Raw genomic sequence first — 20,262 nt, forward strand, 5'->3', positions numbered from 1 at the left:
GCCTAGCAGAGGCCTTTAATAAGACACTCGTTCAAATTTTAAAGAAGACGTTGGACGAGAATAAAAGAGGATGACATGATAAACTATTAGAAGCTCTGTGGGTCTACAGGATAACGTTCAGAACTCTAACTCAATGTACACCTTATACAGTTGTGTACATGTCTTAGGTCGTACTGCCACTAAAATTCCAGACACCGTCTCTCTGAGTCACCGTTTGTCTGAGTCACCGTCGCCGCCCGAGGGCGTTCAAAGTTGGTGACATCGTTCTTGTTCTCAAAAGACATATTCTTGCTCACCGCAAGATATGTGGGAAATTTGAACCGACTTGGGAGGGACCATTTGTCATAGAGAAGGTCTATTTGGGAGGATCTTACCAACTGGTTGATTTTCGAGGCGAAAGACCTATGTTATCGGTTAATGACTGATATTTGAAGATATAATACACAACTTGACATTGCTTAAAATGAATTTATGAAAATGTTGCTTGTTCTGGGGCTATTTAGTTGGCCAGCGTCTGTGATTGGGTCCAAAGTTTTGTAATAAAATTAACCTCAATAAGATGAAATTTTTTGAATTTGCTCACTTTAATTTCCTTTGTTTTTAAATTTTGAAATTTCAATAAATTAAATTAAAATAATAAAAGACTTTCCCTTGTCTAAATTTAAAACTTGTTTAATAAGTTGTTCTTGTTTGTTTCTAATTTCAGCGCATTGATGTTTTTTTGTCTTCTGCAGAAAGATGTCGGGGCAGAAGCTGACTTTTGCTTTTAGAGATGACTTGAATCTCGCACTGAGTAAAGAAACGGCTCAGGGCAGCATCGTAGACTTTGACTTGGTCTTCGGTCAGGTCAACGTAAACTACGAGGGTCCCCTGATGAACATAATCAGTCGTTGGGAGAAAGAAGGATTACCATCACTGCTAAGGATTGGTACCAAAGAAGATTCTTCTCTAAAGAGGAGGCAAATAACGACACAAAAACATCCAATGGAAGGAACCAATCTCCTACCGTCCATGATCACTGCATCGATAGAGAATTTAGTCAGTGCCGATGAAGAAAGAGTGCCAGATGTGCCACTCAGAAGAACGCAACGCTGTAATGCTAACCGCTGCAAGCATAGAGCTTTTTTACGTCAGGAGAAAAGACGTATACAAAAAGCAAAAGTGACACTTACCCCGATTCCTGAGGGAGAAATTTATGACCCATGCATGAGGGAAATCTCTACCAATCCGCCCGCACGGAGGAGGAGTCAGAGTTTTTTGAAGAGCGGACACTGCTAGAAATTCCAGATGAACTTTGCAATGGTTGTCTGATGTACAACGTTGAAATTCCAAGACAAACATCGATAGCAGGAGCATTTGTGGAGTGCCCGAAATGTAATTTTCTCCATTTGGAGCACTACAGTACCTTTAAAGAATATACAACCGCCAATAAATGGTGTCAGGAGTCTGTTCGCTGATACTGAATCATATATTCCACTACATACAGAGCCGAGCCAGACATGGTTTCCTGCAGACATTAAAATGAGTGAGCAGCCCTGACGGCCGCAAAGGATTCCTACGACAGAATTAGAAAATATGAACAAAGTTAAGAAAAGAGAAATTGAATTTTACAAAGAAATCCAAGGGAAATTTGTCAACATCTTGGAAGGTTTGGAATTGGATACGGGAGTTTTCTCCGAAAATAATGAAAGAAGGATTCTCGACTCTGTATTCGACTTGAGAGATAAAGGTCGAGCCGGTCTGTTAATGAAAAAGACCTACTCAGAGCCGTAGAAATGAATGTGCAGGAAAGGCAGGATAACCATTCAGTGTGGTTGCTGCTACAACTTTGTCGAAGTTAGGCTAGGGAACCCCCCGGGTATCTTGAGATACGACGAGGTGGATCTTCTGCCTCCCAAGATAAAAAAGATGATCAAGAGAATGGTTAGGTGGAGTATACTACCGACAGACTACATCCTGAATAGCTACATAATCAACATTTATAATGAAGGACTGTATTCCTTCACATATTGATCACCATGATTTTATAAGGCCCTTCTGCACGGTGTCCTTCGTGAGCAGGAGTAACATTTTGTATGGAAAAGAAATTGATATTGTTGGCCCTGAAGAATTCAAAATATCCATCGAGATTCTGCTGACAATGGGTTCAGTTTTAATTTTGAAAAGAAATTGAGCAAATTTAGCAAAACACTGGATCCCCGGAGTACGAGTTTCAGTGACATTAAGAAGAATAGGTGATAGTAAAATACCACATGGATTTTGTCGAGACCCAAAATTGGAAGAGTTGCGTCCGTATGAGCTATGAGTTGGTTGTACCTCTACGTAAGCGTGAAAGGAATTCTTGTAATGGAGCATAACTTAGGGTATGTTTGGGGCAGCTGCAGCTTATAGAATAATCTGCTGATAAGCTGATTAAAAATAATCTGCTGATAAACAAGATGCGGTGGCTACTAAAAATTTTAATTTTTTTGGAAAAGTCAGACCGCAGCTAGAAAGCTGCCACCACACCTAAGCAGGTGCGGTGTGAAAATGCTGTTTTCAGCGTTTTGAAAACGCATAAGCTGCCAAAACGCAGTTTACCCAAACAGAGCAGGTGCGTTTTCAAAACGCCACTGCACCAAATAAGCTACCCCAAATAGACCCTTAGTAAGTCAGTTTGATCAGAAGCTCTCCATAGAGGACAAATAGATGGATCTTGACACTTTTTGTATTGCGTCATGATTTAGCAGATATGATATGACATGTATCAGATGTGTTCAGTATGTGATATGTACTAAGCATTTGATACTTCAAAATGTATTAAGCATGACATCTTTTGATAGCTTCATCATGCATTCAACTTGTACATATTCGAAGCAAATTAATGAAAATTTTTCTAGATTTCAATGAACTTGTTAAATTGCCCTTCTGTGCGACTGATAAAAAATCGCAGAACCATCTATTGGTTCTAAGTTATAATGAACAAAGAACAATAGAACAAAAATCTGATAATAAAATTTTAAAAAAATGAATCACTCAAAGAAAATTAAATTTTGGAAAATATACTCTGATAATTAAATTTGATAAAGACAATAATAAAGTGATAAATTTGTTGTCTTTGTTTCTCTCGGGTTCGAGGTTTCTCACTCTCCGTTTTCGCAACACGAATGTCTTTGTCTGCACCAATTAGTCACAACCTTCACGGAGTTTCACACTCTTCACAAAATCCCACAATTTTTTCCTCGCCACTGTCAATCTTCACATTCCTTATATCTATGAGCTCATCACCATAAATTTTTTACACTATTCTCATAATGTGTTTGGGATTAGTACCGACATTTTGATTCCCAATTCTTTGATATAGGTGTAAGGTCACCTTAAATTGAGTATGACATCCTATTCTCATCTTTTGAGATTGGTTTGAGACTAACTTAAATTGAGTATGACATCCGATTCTCTACCCAATTCTTCGAGATAGGTATAAGACCATCTTAAATGGACTATGACATCATATTCTCATCTTTTGAGATCGGTTTGAGACCAACTTAAATGGAGTATGACATCCGATTATCTACTCAATTCTTCGAGATAGGTATAAGATCACCTTAAATGGAGTATGACATCCTAATCTCATCTTATGAGATCTGTTTGAGACCACTTTAAATGGAGTATGACATTCGATTCGTTACTCAATTCTTCAAGATAGTTATAATGCCACCTTAAATGAAGTATGACATCCTATTCTCATCTTTTGAGATCGACTTGATACCACCTTAAAAGGACTATGACATCTGTTTCTCTACTCAATTCTTTGAGATTGTATAAGGCCACCTTAAATGGAGTATGACATCCTATTCTCATCTTTTGAGATCGACTTGATACCACCTTAAAAGGACTATGACATCTGTTTCTCTACTCAATTCTTTGAGATTGTATAAGGCCACCTTAAATGGAGTATGACATCCTATTCTCATCTTTTGAGATCAGTTTGAGACCACCTTAAATGGAGTATGACATCCGATTCTCTATCTAATTCTTTGAGATAGGTATAAGGCCACCTTAAATGGAGTATGACATCCTATTCTCATCTTTTGAGATAGGTATGAGGCCACCTTAAATGGAGTACGACATCTTGTTCTCATCTTTTGAGATCGGTTTTAGACCAGATTAAATGGAGTATGGCATCCGATCCTCTACCCAATTCTTTGAGATAGGTATGAGACCACCTTAAAGGGCGTATAACATCATATTCTCATCTTTTGAGGTCAGTTTGAGGCCACCATAAATGGAGTATGACATCCGATGCTCTATCCAATTCTTTAATATAGGTATAAGACCACCTTACATGGAGTATGACATCATATTCTCATCTTTTGAGATCAGTTTGAGACCACCTTAGATGAAGCATGACATCTGATTCTCTACTCAATTCTTCGAGATAGGTATCAAACCACCTTAAATGGAGTATGACATCCTATTCCAATCTTTTGAGATCGGTTTGAGACCACCTTAAATGGATCATGGCATCCGATTCTCTACTCAATTCTTCGATATAGGTATGAGGTCACCTTAAATGGAGTATGACATCCTATTCTCATCTTTTGAGATCGGTTTGAGACTACCTTGAATGAAGTATGACATCTGATTCTCTATCCAATTTTTTGAGATAGGTATAAGAAAACCTTAAATGGAGTATGACATCCTATTCTCATCTTTTGAAATCGGTTTGAGACCATTTTAGATGGAGTATGACATTCGATTCTTTGCCTAATTCTTCGAGATAGGTATAAGGCCACCTTAAATGGAGATAACATCCTATTATCATCTTCTGAGATCAGTTTGAGACCATCTTAGATGGAGTATGACATCTGATTTTCTTCTAAATTCTTTGAGATAGGTTTTGACCACCTTAGATGGAGTATGACATCTGATTCTCTAACCAATTCTTCAAGATAGGTTTGAGGCCGCCTTAAATGGAGTACGACATCCCATTCTCATTTTTTGAGATAGTTATGAGGCAACGTTAAGTGGAGTATGACATCTTATTCTCATCTTTTAAGATCAGTTTGAGACTACCGTAGATGGAGTATGACATTCGATTGTCTACTAAATTCTTTGGGATAGGTTTGAGGCCATCTTAAATAAAGTATGACATTTTATTCTCATCTTTTAAGATCGGTTTGAGACCACCTTAGATGGAGTATGACATCTGATTCTCTATCCAATTCTTCAAGATAGGTATGAGCCACCTTAAATAGAGTATGACTTTTTATTCTCATCTTTTAAGATCGGTTTGAACCCACCTTAAATGAAGTATGACATCTGATTCTCTACTCGATTCTTTGAGATAGGTATGAGGTCACCTTAAATGGAGTATGACATCCTATTCTCATCTTTTAAAATTTGTTTGAGACAATCTTAGATGGAGTACGTCATTCAATTCTCTACCTAATTCCTCGAGATCTGGGTGAGGCCCTCTTATATGGAACAAAGCTTTCGATTCTCATTCCAGGATTGATACCCAAATTTTAATTCTCATTTCGGGGCCAGTACCTAAGTTCTGATTCCCATTCTTCGAAACTGTTGAAATTCAAATCAACGTTAAAGTTTTCTAACATCAAATTAAAATCAAACCTTTGTTGTGATGTTTACGTTATCTCCTTCCTTTTTCCCTAGCGGGAGTCCCTATTTACTCCCAATAGGAAACCTTCTACTTTTTTTCGTATTGTTCTGTGTGTGTTGACTTAGGCAGTTGTATTGGTTTTGTTGATCTCTTTGGTCAACGCTAACGCGTGCGGTGTGTTTGCCCGACACACCACACCTATTGGGGTTCCATTTGTTGACCTCACTTTTGGTTGAGGTCTAGTCTTTCCTCCTTAGTAACCTAGGGTCTAGCCATAGGATTTTCCTGTTGACTATTCCTAGAGGATTAGAAAGAAACCCTCACCATTAGAAACTCTAAACTCTTCTTTGCTCAACTTGAAGTTCCACATGTTGGTCCTAACCTCTAGCACTTAGTAGGTGGGGTCAATGTGCGGGGAGCTCAAGGGGAGTCCCCATAGGATTACTTGGCCTTATGGTTTACCCTCAGGTGGGTGGTCTTTGTTGGCTTCACACAAACGCTTGCACATTACACTTCCACTCACAACAAACCTACTTAACTTTGGTCCCTTGACCATTTGGGAGACTCATGTAGATGGTCTTCTAGACCCACTAGCCCTAGGGTAGGGTTTAGCTAAGACCAGTACATGAAGAACCCAAAGTAGGGAATTTTATTGGTTCATGACTCAAGTAGGGTGGTTAACACCCCAATTTTATTAAAATACCCAACTTAGCCTTTTGCCCCCAAATCTACCAAATTTACAAAATTACCCTTGAAACACTAGATTTGACCAAAATTCTCAAAATTACCCAAAATACCCAAGTTCTTTCAAAAATCAGCTCAAACCATTTGAAACCACCCAAATTGACCAAAACTCCCCAAAAATTTTCAAAATTACCTAAATACCCTTCATTTTGCCAAAATTACCAAAATACCTTTGATGACCCAAATTGTCCCAAAATCTTCAAAATCATTTCAATTGTCCCCAAAATGAATTTGAACCACTTCATTGAGATTAATTTGACCAATTTGACTTATTTTGATCAAAAGCGCCAAATTGCCCTAAAAAACTTAATTACCTCAATTCAATCCCAATGTCAAATTTGATACCAATCTTCCCCCATTTTAATTTTAAACTCAAAATCATCATGTCCAAGCTTGATTGAAACCAAATCCAAGCCTAATTGACCCACATTTGAGTCCAATTTCAACCCAAAGAGTCCAATTTCAACCCAGTCCAATTTCAACCCAAATAAAAAAGGCCCAATTTTACCCTATGCCAAAATCTCACCAAATTGAACCACCAAATCAATTCAATTGCCCCAATTTTACATCATAAACTCTTTACAACACTTCCCAACATCAAACTAAACCTTCAATTGGCCTCGGTCAAGCCTTAATTTCACTCAAAATCAACCTTGGACCAAAACCCCTAATTTTGCCTCAAATTAGCCACGTCCCCAAATTCCACCAAATTGAACTCCATAACCCTGAAATTTCCACCCACTTAATATCCAAAACTCTTCATGACAATCACCCACATTAAATTGAACCATCAATTGGGCCATAGCCAAACTCTAGCCCAACTCAAACCCAAGTCTAACCCATCATCCCAAAATTGGCCTTGAGCTAAAATTCTTCAATTTGAACCTCCAAATCAATTCAAAATCACTGCAAACCTTTTCTAAACTCCTTGTGATAATGATATATATCATCTTGATCAATCAATTAAGCTCAATGTCATGACTAGCCTAACCTAGCCCAACTTCAACCCAAAATTGACCCATAACCCAAATGTAACCAAACTAGCCATATTGGTCAACCTAAGACCACTACAACCACCAAGTGGACTCTAGTGACCAGGCTAGACCCATCTAGCCCACCCTGTATGAGTCATGGACCGAAGGTCTTCTAAATTAAGGGATTTGTTTCTTAAAAAGACTAAGACAAGGAGATCTTTGCCAAAACCCATCACCAATTCAATTAATTACCATTAAGACCGCTCACTGGCTCCCTTGACCACCTGACCACCAGCTCAGGCCTGACCAGCCACCCTAGTTGCTGAAGGAGCCAAAATTGAGGGCCTCCGTACCTCAAATTGAACCCAATTGAACCTAGCCAATGTGTCAAGCCCTTATTGGTCACTTGTGCCATTCAGCCCTCCACCTCAGCTCTCCATTGCACCCACCAACCACGTCTGAGCTCTGCCCAGTGGCCATGGCTATAAATTAATCTCTTCACGACCAAAGGGGAGAGTGCCTAAAACCTAGGAAAAACTCTGTCAAAATCACACAAAAGCTTCTCCATACCTCTCTTAGTGGAGGCCCACTGTTTTCAGCCATCCAAATCCACTACCTTGAGCTAATTTATCAGGCTAATTCCTTGTTGAAACTAGGACATAATTCCCCACACCTCCACAGTCTGCCAAAGTCCAATTAATTGTGCACACACCATCCCTTGAGTGAGAGGAGTTGATCCCCCATAAAAGCCCCACCAAAGAGAGACTCTAACCTAGCTCTAGACCAACAGCTGAAATCTGATTTGGTCGAAATCATACCTAGACAATTCACTACAGCCCAGAAGCTCATCTGAAGGTTCTCTGGACTATTCTGCCTCTCTGTAGTAAGCTTGTTTACAACATAACTATCATACCAATATATTCTATACTTTTGAAGAAAAAATTCACTTCAAAATAGTACAATGAATAAAATACACACCCCACTTAACAATAAGGATCATGATTATTAAAATAAGTTGAAAAACTATTAAAATAACATTTAATAATATGATAATATTATTTTTAGAATGCAGATGGAGTACACGAGCTATGTCGTTCTCCAGGGATGTTATCCATTTCCGATCACCCTCGGTGGTGGAATCTGCCAGTATGTCTGCCCACCAGAAAAAGTCACACTTCTCTGTGATTCTTCACGGGCACCTATAGAACTCTCTCGTTGCTATGTGGCTGACGTGGTGTTAGTAGAGAATTCTGAAGTCCACAGTGGCACATAAATCCATGAGCTTATCTATTATGAATGCTTTAAAAGACAATACAATTGCCATAACAGAAGTAGTAATTGTTTAAAAAGTAATTACTTACAGTTTTGTGTATATGTGAGGCCACAAAGAACTCAATATATTATCCAACAAATCTTTCACTATATAAAAACATCAGACCTCATAAAAAGAGTTCTTGATTGCCTTTAACTCATGTAATACTAAGCTCGTGTGTGACACGTATGTGTATCACCAAAAAGGCCATCTAGAAGAACCTCAAAATTTGCAGTACCGAAAAGAAGAGAGGAACTTGGTTGTCTTAATTAGAATTTCATATGTGAAACTACCAACAATGATTAACAGACCATCCAAAAGAATTCATAAGGTCAAACTTCTCATTATGAAGCTCTTAAAACCCACCAAAAAAAAAACTAAAAAAATGCAAATGGAAAAAAATCTCTTACAAATAGTGTAAAAAAGTCAAACAATCAATATCAAATAAAGAAAAAATAGAAAATAAACATGAATTGTATAGAAGAAACAAGAAGCAATCTATTCAGCATCCAACAATGGCATTTTTAATATGCTCTCTCAAGAAAACAATTTCCCCAGCACCTTCGCCATCCTGGGTGCAACGTTCTTATGATTTTACCTTATCCTGTGGTATAGATTATCCTATGTGATATTCAAACTCTTCAGGTGGAACATGTAAATGATCATCGTCACCCATGTTGATTTCTATGCCAGTTCGTGAATGATGTCGTCCCATATAGTTGTTGAGAGTCATTATAACCACTACAATCTGCACCTACTTCAAAATGCATGTCTTCATATCACGCAGCATGATGTTTTTTTTCTTCCACACTTTGAATGTTCTTTCAATTACTTTGCATGATGAGGAATGTCTTTTGTTAAACATTTCCTTCCTGCCCCGAGCAACGTTATTGGATCTTTCAAAATCGAGAATGTGATATTTGGTATCCGGAAATGGCTTCAGATGCCCCCTTTGTAAATGATACATAACACCAACCAAAAAAATTTTATCTATTACAAATAAAATAATTAGTAATGAACTTAAAAATTATCTGAATATGATAAATAGTTGAACAAACCTAGAGATAGATGAGTGAAGTCGTGCTTTCAATTTCTTGTCAAAAAAGTGAATATACGACTTTCATGTGCACGTTCTTCCCAACTAACCATAGCAAAAGTAAAACGCATGTTAAAATCACATAGAACCATCACATTTTGTGTTGGTGATCCACACAGGCCAAAGAATGTGACTGTTTCATTATTTGATACTGTGCATCCACGTGTATTCCATCCATCACTCCAATACATTTCTAACAAATTAAAGAAGGTTGTGTGAATTATACTCCTATTTTTGACTTATTAATATAATGAGTAAAAAGATTTAACTTAAAAAATGGCATATACTGCGAGCCCTTTACAATCTTTTTGGAGTCCTGTCAAATGTTAGATTCTCTGGTTTGATAATCTTTGATGACAAACTAACAAGCTCCTTCAACCTCACTGAAAATTATATGCTGATTATTTTTGGTGAATGTTGAAATAGCTCCATCTCTCCATGGCTCTTCTAATTGATTCATTCTATGAAAAAGTGTAAAGAGTTCTTGCTAAAACATCTTTGGTTGTCATTCTAGAGGAGCCATGAAGTCCATGATTCCTATGTAACTCATTTTAAAGATCTATAAATATGAGTTGTGTCATACGAAATATGTTGCTGAAACTTGTAAGGTGTCCTTCATGTATCTCCCTAACCCATTTATCATCAATGTAAAATGATGTCATATAGGGAGACCGATCTACGTATGAGCTGTAGTACTCATGTATCAAACATACTGCGACCACAATTCTTCTTCTCTCTCTTTGTGAATTCATTTTAAACAAGTGCTCTGTTCATGTAAGACATGTGAATCAAAAAACTTTGAACAACAAATTAAAAAGTGTAAGATGAAAGACAAACATCTAGAATAGCTTTAACATTACTCCAAAGAAAAAGAAAAAAAACATCAAAATAAGGAATTCGATGAAACTACTAGAAAATAAATATAAATAGTGCAAAAATAACTTAATAAAATTAATGTTCCCTACTTTCATAAAAAAAAAAAACATAAATAATTGACCCTACAGTCAGAGGCCAACTTCTTGAAGTACTCTCTATGGGTAGGGTTCTCTAGCAACTTCATGGCATTCAAATATAACATGTCCTCATAAATTTTCGGAATTGCCTCCAGAACTCGGATAACCTCATCGATTGAGGTTGCTTGTGAAGTCTCAGGCATACTGGTGCATGATGCTACCGGTTTTGATATTTGGCTTTTAATGAAAGCAGCTCTTTTTTTTCTTTTTCTCTACACTTGGACACTTTTGACCTGCAATTGGAATCCACTTCTTTTTTGTCTGAGCTTGGGCCTTCACCAGAGACAATTTCTTGCTCAACATCCAATTTCTCAGATATGTCTGCAAACTCTTGCTCGCTAGGGGTCCAGAAATTAGTCTCCATTGCCACAACCATGTCAAGCATACAGTCTAACATTTCTTTCATATCAAGGTAAATTCCACCGGGTTTGAATTTCTTTGCGATTGGTATTTTATACGATGTAAGGGAAAGTAGATATGTTCATACAGTTCAGAAAGAGAAAGTAATGAAAAGAAAGTATCTCATGGATATATTGATACCTCCAATTTTTCAGTCCACCATTCCTTCGAAGCATTAAGGGTCCGTTTGGGGCAGCTTGTGCGTTTCAAGATAAGCTGCTTATCCTGAAGCGCGGCTCGCGGGCCGGCCGCGGGGGTCGACTTGCGGCCTGCTTTTAGTGTAAAAACCCAAATGCTGTTTTGGATAAGCTGACAAAACGCGCGAACCAAACAGTACGGAGGCGTTTTGAAAACGCCGTCCGCACTTATAAGCTGCCCCAAACAGACCCTAATAATCCTTTTGATTGGGTCCCAACTCAATCCCATGAATTCTCGTTTTACTTTTTTCCATAATTTCCAATCCCATTTCAACTAATCCCACTTGTCTTTTTGTTTCATCCTATTGTATATCATTCCTGTCATTCTCTTGAACCTCTTAATAATATTTTGTCACATTTCTATGTTAAAATAGTTGAGGGTCTATTGCCCAGTTCGACCTCCATAAGACAGAGGTCGCAAAATATGGTTTTGACTTCCTTATCCCACATAGCTGATGAGCCGATTTATTTTGTCTTAATCATTATTTTACTAGCATAGAAAGAGCTAAGCATAAATATTTCACAGAAGAAGTAATTAGTATAAATCACAACCACACGCGAACACCTCCACAACCACACTCTACAACCCCACACCAACACAACCACACAACCTCACAACAACACTTGCACACTTTCACACCCCACACACAATCACAGAAATACACAACCAACAACTCCAAAACTCCACACCACACACAACCACACCCCACAACTCCACACCACACACAACCACACCGCATAACTCCACACCACACAGCTTGACAATTCCACACAACTCCGCACTTACAACTCTACAACCACGCCTCACCACTCAACACCACGCACAACCACAAACACCCACACCACACAAATCAGACCACACAGCTCCACAACTCCACACTCACAACTCCACAACTCCACTCCAACACAACCACACAACCACACAACCTCCAGACAACACACAACCACACACAATTACACAACCACACCAACACTTGCACACTTCCACACCCCACACACAACCACACATCACACAACCAACAGCTCCACAATGTCAAACAACACACAACCACACTCCACAACTCCACAATTCCACAACTCCACAACTCCACACCACACTAACAACCAACCAACAATAATATTCAACCAAACTACCACAATAAATTTTCTTCATCGTCGCAGTAACCACCACCAGCAATACACCACCAAAATTCAGTCAACCCACATGTAACAACCACCAATAATCATCACAGTAACTACTAAGAGTCTGTTTGACATAGCTTATTTGGTCATTGGGCATTTTCAAAACACCGAAGCCTCGTTCGATTACCGCGTTTGAAGGAGCGGTCAGGATGCGCGTGTAACTATTTACGTTATATCATAAGGGAACGTTGGCCGTGGACATAACCCCACATTCCACGTTTCGTCTCAGCTTATTACCTATGAGCCTCTGATTCCATTTTCGTTCCCGCATCGGTGCCCTTGCCTTGCGACCGATTTTCCGCAGCGATATCATTTCTCGCCCCTTGATTCTGTCTACCCTTCTCCTCTCCCATTCCCGTCTGTGGTCTGGTACCGTTCCCTCCTAGATCTTATGCATTTGAAAAAAAATTTCGCAGGTAATCTCTCTGTATTGCACGAGTCACCTATGGTATTGTACAGTCTTTTTTCCTTCTCTGCGAAATTTGTTTCAGCAATTTTTGGTTTTGGTATGCCCGTTTCCTACTAGGTTTTTGTTAACCCTACTGTCTTTGCAATTGTGAGAAATGCGCATTGATAAATTTTTTGGTGAATGCAATTAAATTGAGAAGATGGCTATGAACTTTGAGAAATACAGTTAGTTGTGAGAGTTGGTATTAAGGGATGTGAAGGAACTTTTTTTTATTCAAGGAGATGAGGGTACTGATTGCCCATGCTATTAAGATAGGTAACGATGAGAAAAATACCTATTTGATTAATAAGTTTAATTCTTAGGATGCTGTGGTGGAAAATGTTGACAAAGGTAGTTTGGCGATGTTGGTAAATGTTGTTTCTTCTTCTAGTTCGAACTCCTATTTGAATAAGGGTGATTTGTCTTTGATTCAGGACAAATCTCTATAATTTTTAAAAGTGGTTAGTAATAGATGCTTTTATTAAACCTAGGAAGGATAATATGGAAATTTTTCTTCTTCTTACTTGAGTTGAGCTCGAAGAGGAGTGGTTAATTGAAAAAGTAGAGAAGGATTTAAGAGGTATTAGAGAGCTTAACTATTAGGGGTCGACATTATGAATCTTTTATTTGCCACTCATTTCATATTGAGATATGTATGAAACTTGTTCATATATACTAAATTTTATCAGTTTTATTGAGCCTCTTTTGGCTTTACAGAATAATGAGAAGCAAAGTAATAACTTCTTATTAATGTGGACATTTTTGGTAAATGTTGTTTCTTCTGCTAGTTCTAACTTCTATTTGAATAAGGGTGCTTTGTCATTGATTCAGGGCAAATCTCCTTAATTCTTAGAAGTGGTTAGTTATAGATGTTTTTATTAAACCTGGGAAGGATAATATGGGAATTTATTTTCTTTTTACTTGAGCTGAGATGAAAGAGGAGTGGTTAATTTCAAAGAGTGGTTAATTTGAATTATTGTTGTTTATGTTGGTTGTAATAAAGTTGCCAGATGGGAGCTCTTGAAGCAGTTACATTAAGGAAGCTTGCTTAGTTGGTGTCGATTTTACTATCATCACTTCTACTCGTGAGAAAAAATGGAACTCGCCTCCCAACCTGAATCTGCTCACTGATTTTCTTGTGCTATTTTTGATTTTGGAAGCTTGGTTATATAATTTCTCTCAAAGCAGTTCTATTAAGGAAGCATTTATATTCTCTTTAGTTGGTAGTGATTTGAATCCTAACCTTCTCAAGTGTGTGAAATGTAGTTAACTGCAATTTTACAATTTCACCTAGGTACTTATATATGTTGCTTAAAATATGCAAGGTGATGGGTGTAAAGGGGATCTAGACAGAGATATGTTGTTTTGGTCTTTAATTTAGAGTGTTTCATTTGATTCCCTTCCCTTTAACTAGGCTCATGTTTATAGAGATATAAATTGTTAGATTCCATTTTACAAGCATATTTTCATTTCTTTTTATAGCAACATTTCTCATGTCACTGTTTGGAGATGTTTTGTATGAGATAGTTTGTTAATGACATAGTCTTATGAGGGAATCTTTGGAAGATGATTCTCTATGATTGGGAACTGCTGATCATCTTAGATGGTTATACATCTTTTTAATTTTGCAGATTTTTGATGCGATAGTTCACTCTTTTGAATTATGGAGAGTTTTTGAATTTTGCAAAGCTTGAATTCTATAGAGCTTTGAATTCTTCAGAGCTTCAAATGTTTGTTCATTTGAAGTATATGGTGAGCCTTGATGGGGAAGTTGTATCTTGCTTTCCTAGCGTTGAACAAGTGTTTGATATAGGGGAAGCCATTATACTGAAGCCAATTATTTAACAGTGAGACAGAGGCAATAAGGATGAAATGTCTGAAATCATGTTGCTCTGGCAGATTTTTGGGATTTGCTTTTTTTTTGGCTAATTGTTGTTCTGTTTACTATAGATGCAGTGCCTGTACCATGCATAATATCAGTATCTGTTTTGTATTTCTTGCGAGCCTCTCTGTTTTGCAAAACTATAGATGCTTTCCCCCATTCTATTGTATTTTTTTGTTCTTCTGGTTCAATGTATTGGATGTTGATGGTTCAAGGGATTCTTCTAGTATTGCTGGCAACCTACTATCCGAATTTGATGACCATATTGGATTGTTGGAGTTATGTCATTTACTTCATATGCTGAACATATTGCATCTAGTTTTTTTTTTACTTGCAATTATTACTTGTACTTATATTTTAAGTTTCTTATAGTTTCAACATATCTAAGACGAATGAAGGGGGTCCGTCTGCTATGTGGGATAAAAAAGTAATAAATATTTTTTGCAATTTCTGTAGTAAAGAAATAGAATTCGGAAATAGACAACCACTTATTTTAAAAAGGAAGGTTGGCAAAATATTGTGAAGAGGTTCAAATAATTGACTGGAAGAGATTACTACAGACTCAAATTCCAAAACAAATGAGATCAATTGAAGAAGGAATGAAAATTTTGGGAGAAGATGAAACGGGGATCTACTAGGTTTGGTTGAGTTCCCATTAAGCAGACAATCAATGCTCCAGATAAATGGTGGGTTGAGAAATTAGAGATAATTTTTAAATTTATTTACTCTTAAAATGTTTTGGTTTAACAAATAATTCCTCTAAATCCCCTCATTAATACAATGTTACAGACAATGTTGACAGCGAAAAAATATAAACAGTGCAGAATTGAGTCGGAATTTGAAGATAAACTTGACATAATACTTAAGAGGGTTCTCGAGATGGGAAAGCATGCATTCAACCCTAATGATATAGGGTTTTAAGGCATACCAGATGACTTCCCATCTGAGCAGGTGACAATTGACAAAGAAGTGCATAGTATTAATCAGAAGGAGATGGGGGAGTCTAGTTCACTATTGAAGAGTCCCAAGCTTGGTAAGAGGAAGAAAGAAAAGGACAACATTCGGTCGACTCATTGATGCTTTTGTAGCTCCACCACGTGCTGCACTCCCTGACAACATCATCTTAGAATGTGTTGGAGCTTTGGATACTCTTCCTGAAGTAGTTGCCAATATGTGATTTCATGCAAAGTGTGTAAAAAAGCTTGAGGATCTTACCCGTAGGCATATATTCATGGCGATGCGACCCGAATTGCGCGTCGAATATTTGCTTGTTTTGGTAGATTAATGAGTCTTTTTTATATGTTGACTTTTTTATTTTTTTTTGTTATGTACTTTTAAATGAGTCATTTTAATATGTTGATGTTTGTAGTCATTTTTTTATGTACTTCTAAAAACTTCTATTTATCTTTTAGAATATACGTTTTTAATTTGATGTGTAATTTATAGTCCTTGATGTTTTCATTACTTATTTTTGCTGATATTATGCCTTAACAATTTCTTTAACACTTACATTTTTTTCCATTAGGATGGATCCGCAACAAGAACTCCATAAAAGAATGTTATGGGCTGCAGCTATTGCAATATTGTTGTTGGAGTAGTACCGATCTAGCAGTGTTCGCGTACCCCGCATGACATACAGATTTGTTGGGGATAAATGGGTAGGTGAAATACTTTCTAAACATCCAATAAGGTTCAGCAACATATTTTTGTATGACTGCTCCCATTTTTATGGGTCTCCTTCATGAGTTATCTCTGAAGCATGGCCTCCAAGGTTCTTCTAGAACGACGAATAAAGAGATGTTGGCTATAACATTATACATTCTGCAGAATGAATCAATTAGAGGAGCTATTGAGAGATTTCAGCATTCATCAGAAACAATTACCCATTATTTCTCCAAAAGCGTACAAACACTTGTTAGCTTAGCAGCTCAAATCATTAAGTTAGAGGATCTATCATTTGTTACTACTCCAGAACAAATTGCCAACGATCTATGTTACAAGCCTTATTTCAAAGTATCTTTTATTTTCTTTAAGTTACTTTCAAAATATAATTAGTTTATGACAGTGTAAAACAGAACTGTATAGTTGTAATTGACGGTACTCATGTTGATGCTCAACTACCCAACCACGACAAGGGAGCGTACATTGGTCGAAGTGGTTCAACAAATCAAAATGTCATGTCAGTATGTGACTTTAACATATGTTTTACTTTTATAATGGCGGACTGGGAAGTGAGTGCACATGACAGTCAAATTTTCTTCTATGTAACTAAGAATAGATAACATTGTTTCCCTCACCCGCCTTCAGGTTTGTTTTGCTTTGTAAACGTACTAGTTATATGTATTATTTGTCATTAATAGTGTCTTTCATAACAGAGAAATATTATTTGGTTGATGTAATATCCTATGCAATGTTGAATATCCTATGCAGATGGACTACCTGAAGCCCTATTCGGACACCAGATACCATATTCCTGGTTTTAAGATAGCAAGTGACATCATTCGTGGTAGAAAAGAAATGTTTAATAAACGTCACTTCTCTCTACGTAGGGTAATTGAACAAAACATTTGGGGTTTGGAAGAAGAAATAGATCATCCTAGGTGATATGTCGTCATCTCCATTTCCAAAGCAGATGCATATTGTGGTGGCCATAATGACACTTCATAACTTCACCTGACGACATCCATCTCAATCAGATACAAACTTTAGTATGAATGATAATGATGAACTCAATGTCTCTGAAGACCCATCATAATTTGTGGTTGGGCCTTCATTACCTTAGGATGAGATAGGCTCTAATGAATTCGAAATTCATGACGTTGAGGGTGTGGCCGAGATCTGACAAATGGTTTCCTTTTTTTGGACAACTATAACAACATGAGTTCCAAGATTTCGGGGACCAACGGTGTTGTCTTGTGTTACTGTTGACTACCAGCTCTATCACTCACGTAACGTCAACCTCACAGCAGTGGGGGATAGTTCTATGGTTGTGGTAGGGTCATTTTAGCTCATTACGTTTTTTTTTGGTTGGGCCGACAGTCTAACATGTTACACTGCCAACAGTGATTGAGATACGATAATTTCCTATGGTGACAGTGTAGCTAAGGACAAACATAGTCAGAGCTTTAAATTGAATATTTTAATATTTCACGTTGTAGTTGTAATTGTATTTATCTTTATTTTATTTCTTCTGATACTCACGATAGTGTGAGCACTCTATATTATCCTTTTGAATTGATTTGTGATTATTTGCGTCTTTTATTTTATCTATTTCTATGCTCATTCAGTTCAGTTGCAAATAGCTTCACTAAATATAGGCAAAATGGTCGTTTATCCAGCAAAAACTGTCAATAAGTTGTTCTGCATAAACTCCCCCAAATAACAAGTCAGCTTATCTTGATAATCTGCAGATTAACGGATTATCAGGATAATCTACTTATCAGCAGATTATACATAATCTGTAGCTGCCCCAAATAGACCCCAAATCAATGCACCAAGATTGTCTTAACAAAGTCTCAAAAACCAACATTATCACCAAAATTATAGAACGAGCCATCACCACATCACCTAACAAAGAAAATATGCATATCACCAAAATTATACAACCTCCAAAATCCTGCATTGCCTTTCTGACCAGCTAAATCATCATCACAGTTTTCAGCAGCAATGCATTACAAGTAATGTATTTACAAAATTCATATGAAATGCCATCACCCCATCACAAATAAAGAAATTCCAACACCAATGCAAAAAAAAAATTTGTAGAGATAGTAAAATCAGCAGCAGTGAACAACCACCCTAAAATTATTGATTGAATAGAGCTTGGAAAAGCTAAAACCATTGCAAAATCAAAATGTCAGGATAGATATGGTATAAAATACCGTGGGCCAAAGGAGACCTAAGGAACCAAGTAGAGCCAAAGAACGGAGGGGATAGGGTGAGCAAACTAACCACTAAGACAAGCAACCCCTTATTAACGAAGCGACATATCAGAATAGAGGAGGAAAGTGTAAATCTTACCTTTAGGGCAGAATCATGAGAGATGGGATCACGAGAATTGAGAGAGAAGCTTGGTCGCGAGAAATGGAAGAGGGGGGGTAGGGCACTAAAAGTCAAATGAAATAAATACGAAATGCACTGGCCACATTTTCTCAAAAAATTACCAAACCTCCTCCACGACGCTTTTATCAAATGATGAAAAGATTCTAGGGCTGTGTTTTTGGGCCACACTATGCAAAAAACACGGTGTCATTAAGCTTATGTGTGATGTTAGTGATTATGTTGTTAGAACTATCATAGGGCAGAGGGAAGATAAATTTCAGATATTGAACAACAAAAATAAATTTTATTGGTGTGAGAGTTATCAACTTTATTTTCACTAAGTGACGACAAATATTGAAGTGATAGAAATCCAATTACATTAATGGATTATAGAGTCCGTCTGATGGAAAGCTGAAGTTAGCATCATCAGTGGTGGTGGAAAATATGCAATTGTAGCTTGGCTAGAGTGGCGGCGATGGTTGAGAGAAGTGGATTAGCAATGATAGTGGTGTTGACGGTGTCAGCGGCGCGACAAAGGTATTGCGGCGGCGGTGACTGGGCGTTGATAATCTAATGATTACGGTGATGATCCAATTATAGTGTCAATGATAGTGATTGAGCAATGGTGGTTCAGTTGCAGCGGTTGAACAAAGGTGATTTAATGTTGAGGGCTCGTCAATGGTGGCGACAATATTAGTCAGACGAAAATAATTTGACTACAATGGTACCGACATTATCATTCAGGTGACTGGATGTGGCATTGAAGGCTACAGTGGTCGGGGGACAATGATCCGACGACAGTAGCGGTGGTCTACTGACAACAACGACCCAATGGCATTTCTCCGACAGTGGTGAAGCCCAACAATTCTTATGAGCATAGCTCTCCTTGTAGTTTTCTCCTCCATGTCTTGATCCCCTTTATAAAAAGTGGGACAGTTTTTTTAATAGATTCTGGGAGTGCATCATTCATAAATAATATTTTAATCTAAACCACTTAATCAGACAAGTATTTAAGGGTTTTACGAGTATTTAAGGGTTTTAGTGATGTCAACCTTAAGTGATGTTAGGGTTGATAAAATTTTCTCATTAAAATGTTTGATTTGACTATAAACATGTTAGATTTAGCGATCATTTGGTCATTTAAGGGATGACCTAAAACCTTGTTTCATATTTTAAGTGCATGTCATGTTAAGTGATTGTTCTGTTCTCACTTAGACTTACATTAGATTATTTTTTATGTCATTTGATTTATATCACAAAATATTTTGTTTGATTACAAATTTGAGTGCAGACAGATTTTTATTTGATTTTTTGAAACTTCTAACATTAGCCTTAACATGTATCGTGATTCATGTGTATATATATATATATA

The 20,262-nt window shown here is 37.3% G+C and overlaps 1 protein-coding gene across 2 annotated transcripts in view; it reads left to right on the forward strand.

The window, feature by feature from the left end:
* Positions 1 to 20,262, forward strand: part of LOC110039148 (heat stress transcription factor A-2-like) — a 44,740-nt gene that overhangs the window by 23,296 nt on the left and 1,182 nt on the right. The window lies entirely within an intron of this gene.

Source organism: Phalaenopsis equestris, unplaced genomic scaffold (genome assembly GCF_001263595.1).
Source record: "Phalaenopsis equestris unplaced genomic scaffold, ASM126359v1 Scaffold235555, whole genome shotgun sequence".
NCBI classification, from domain to species: domain Eukaryota; kingdom Viridiplantae; phylum Streptophyta; class Magnoliopsida; order Asparagales; family Orchidaceae; genus Phalaenopsis; species Phalaenopsis equestris.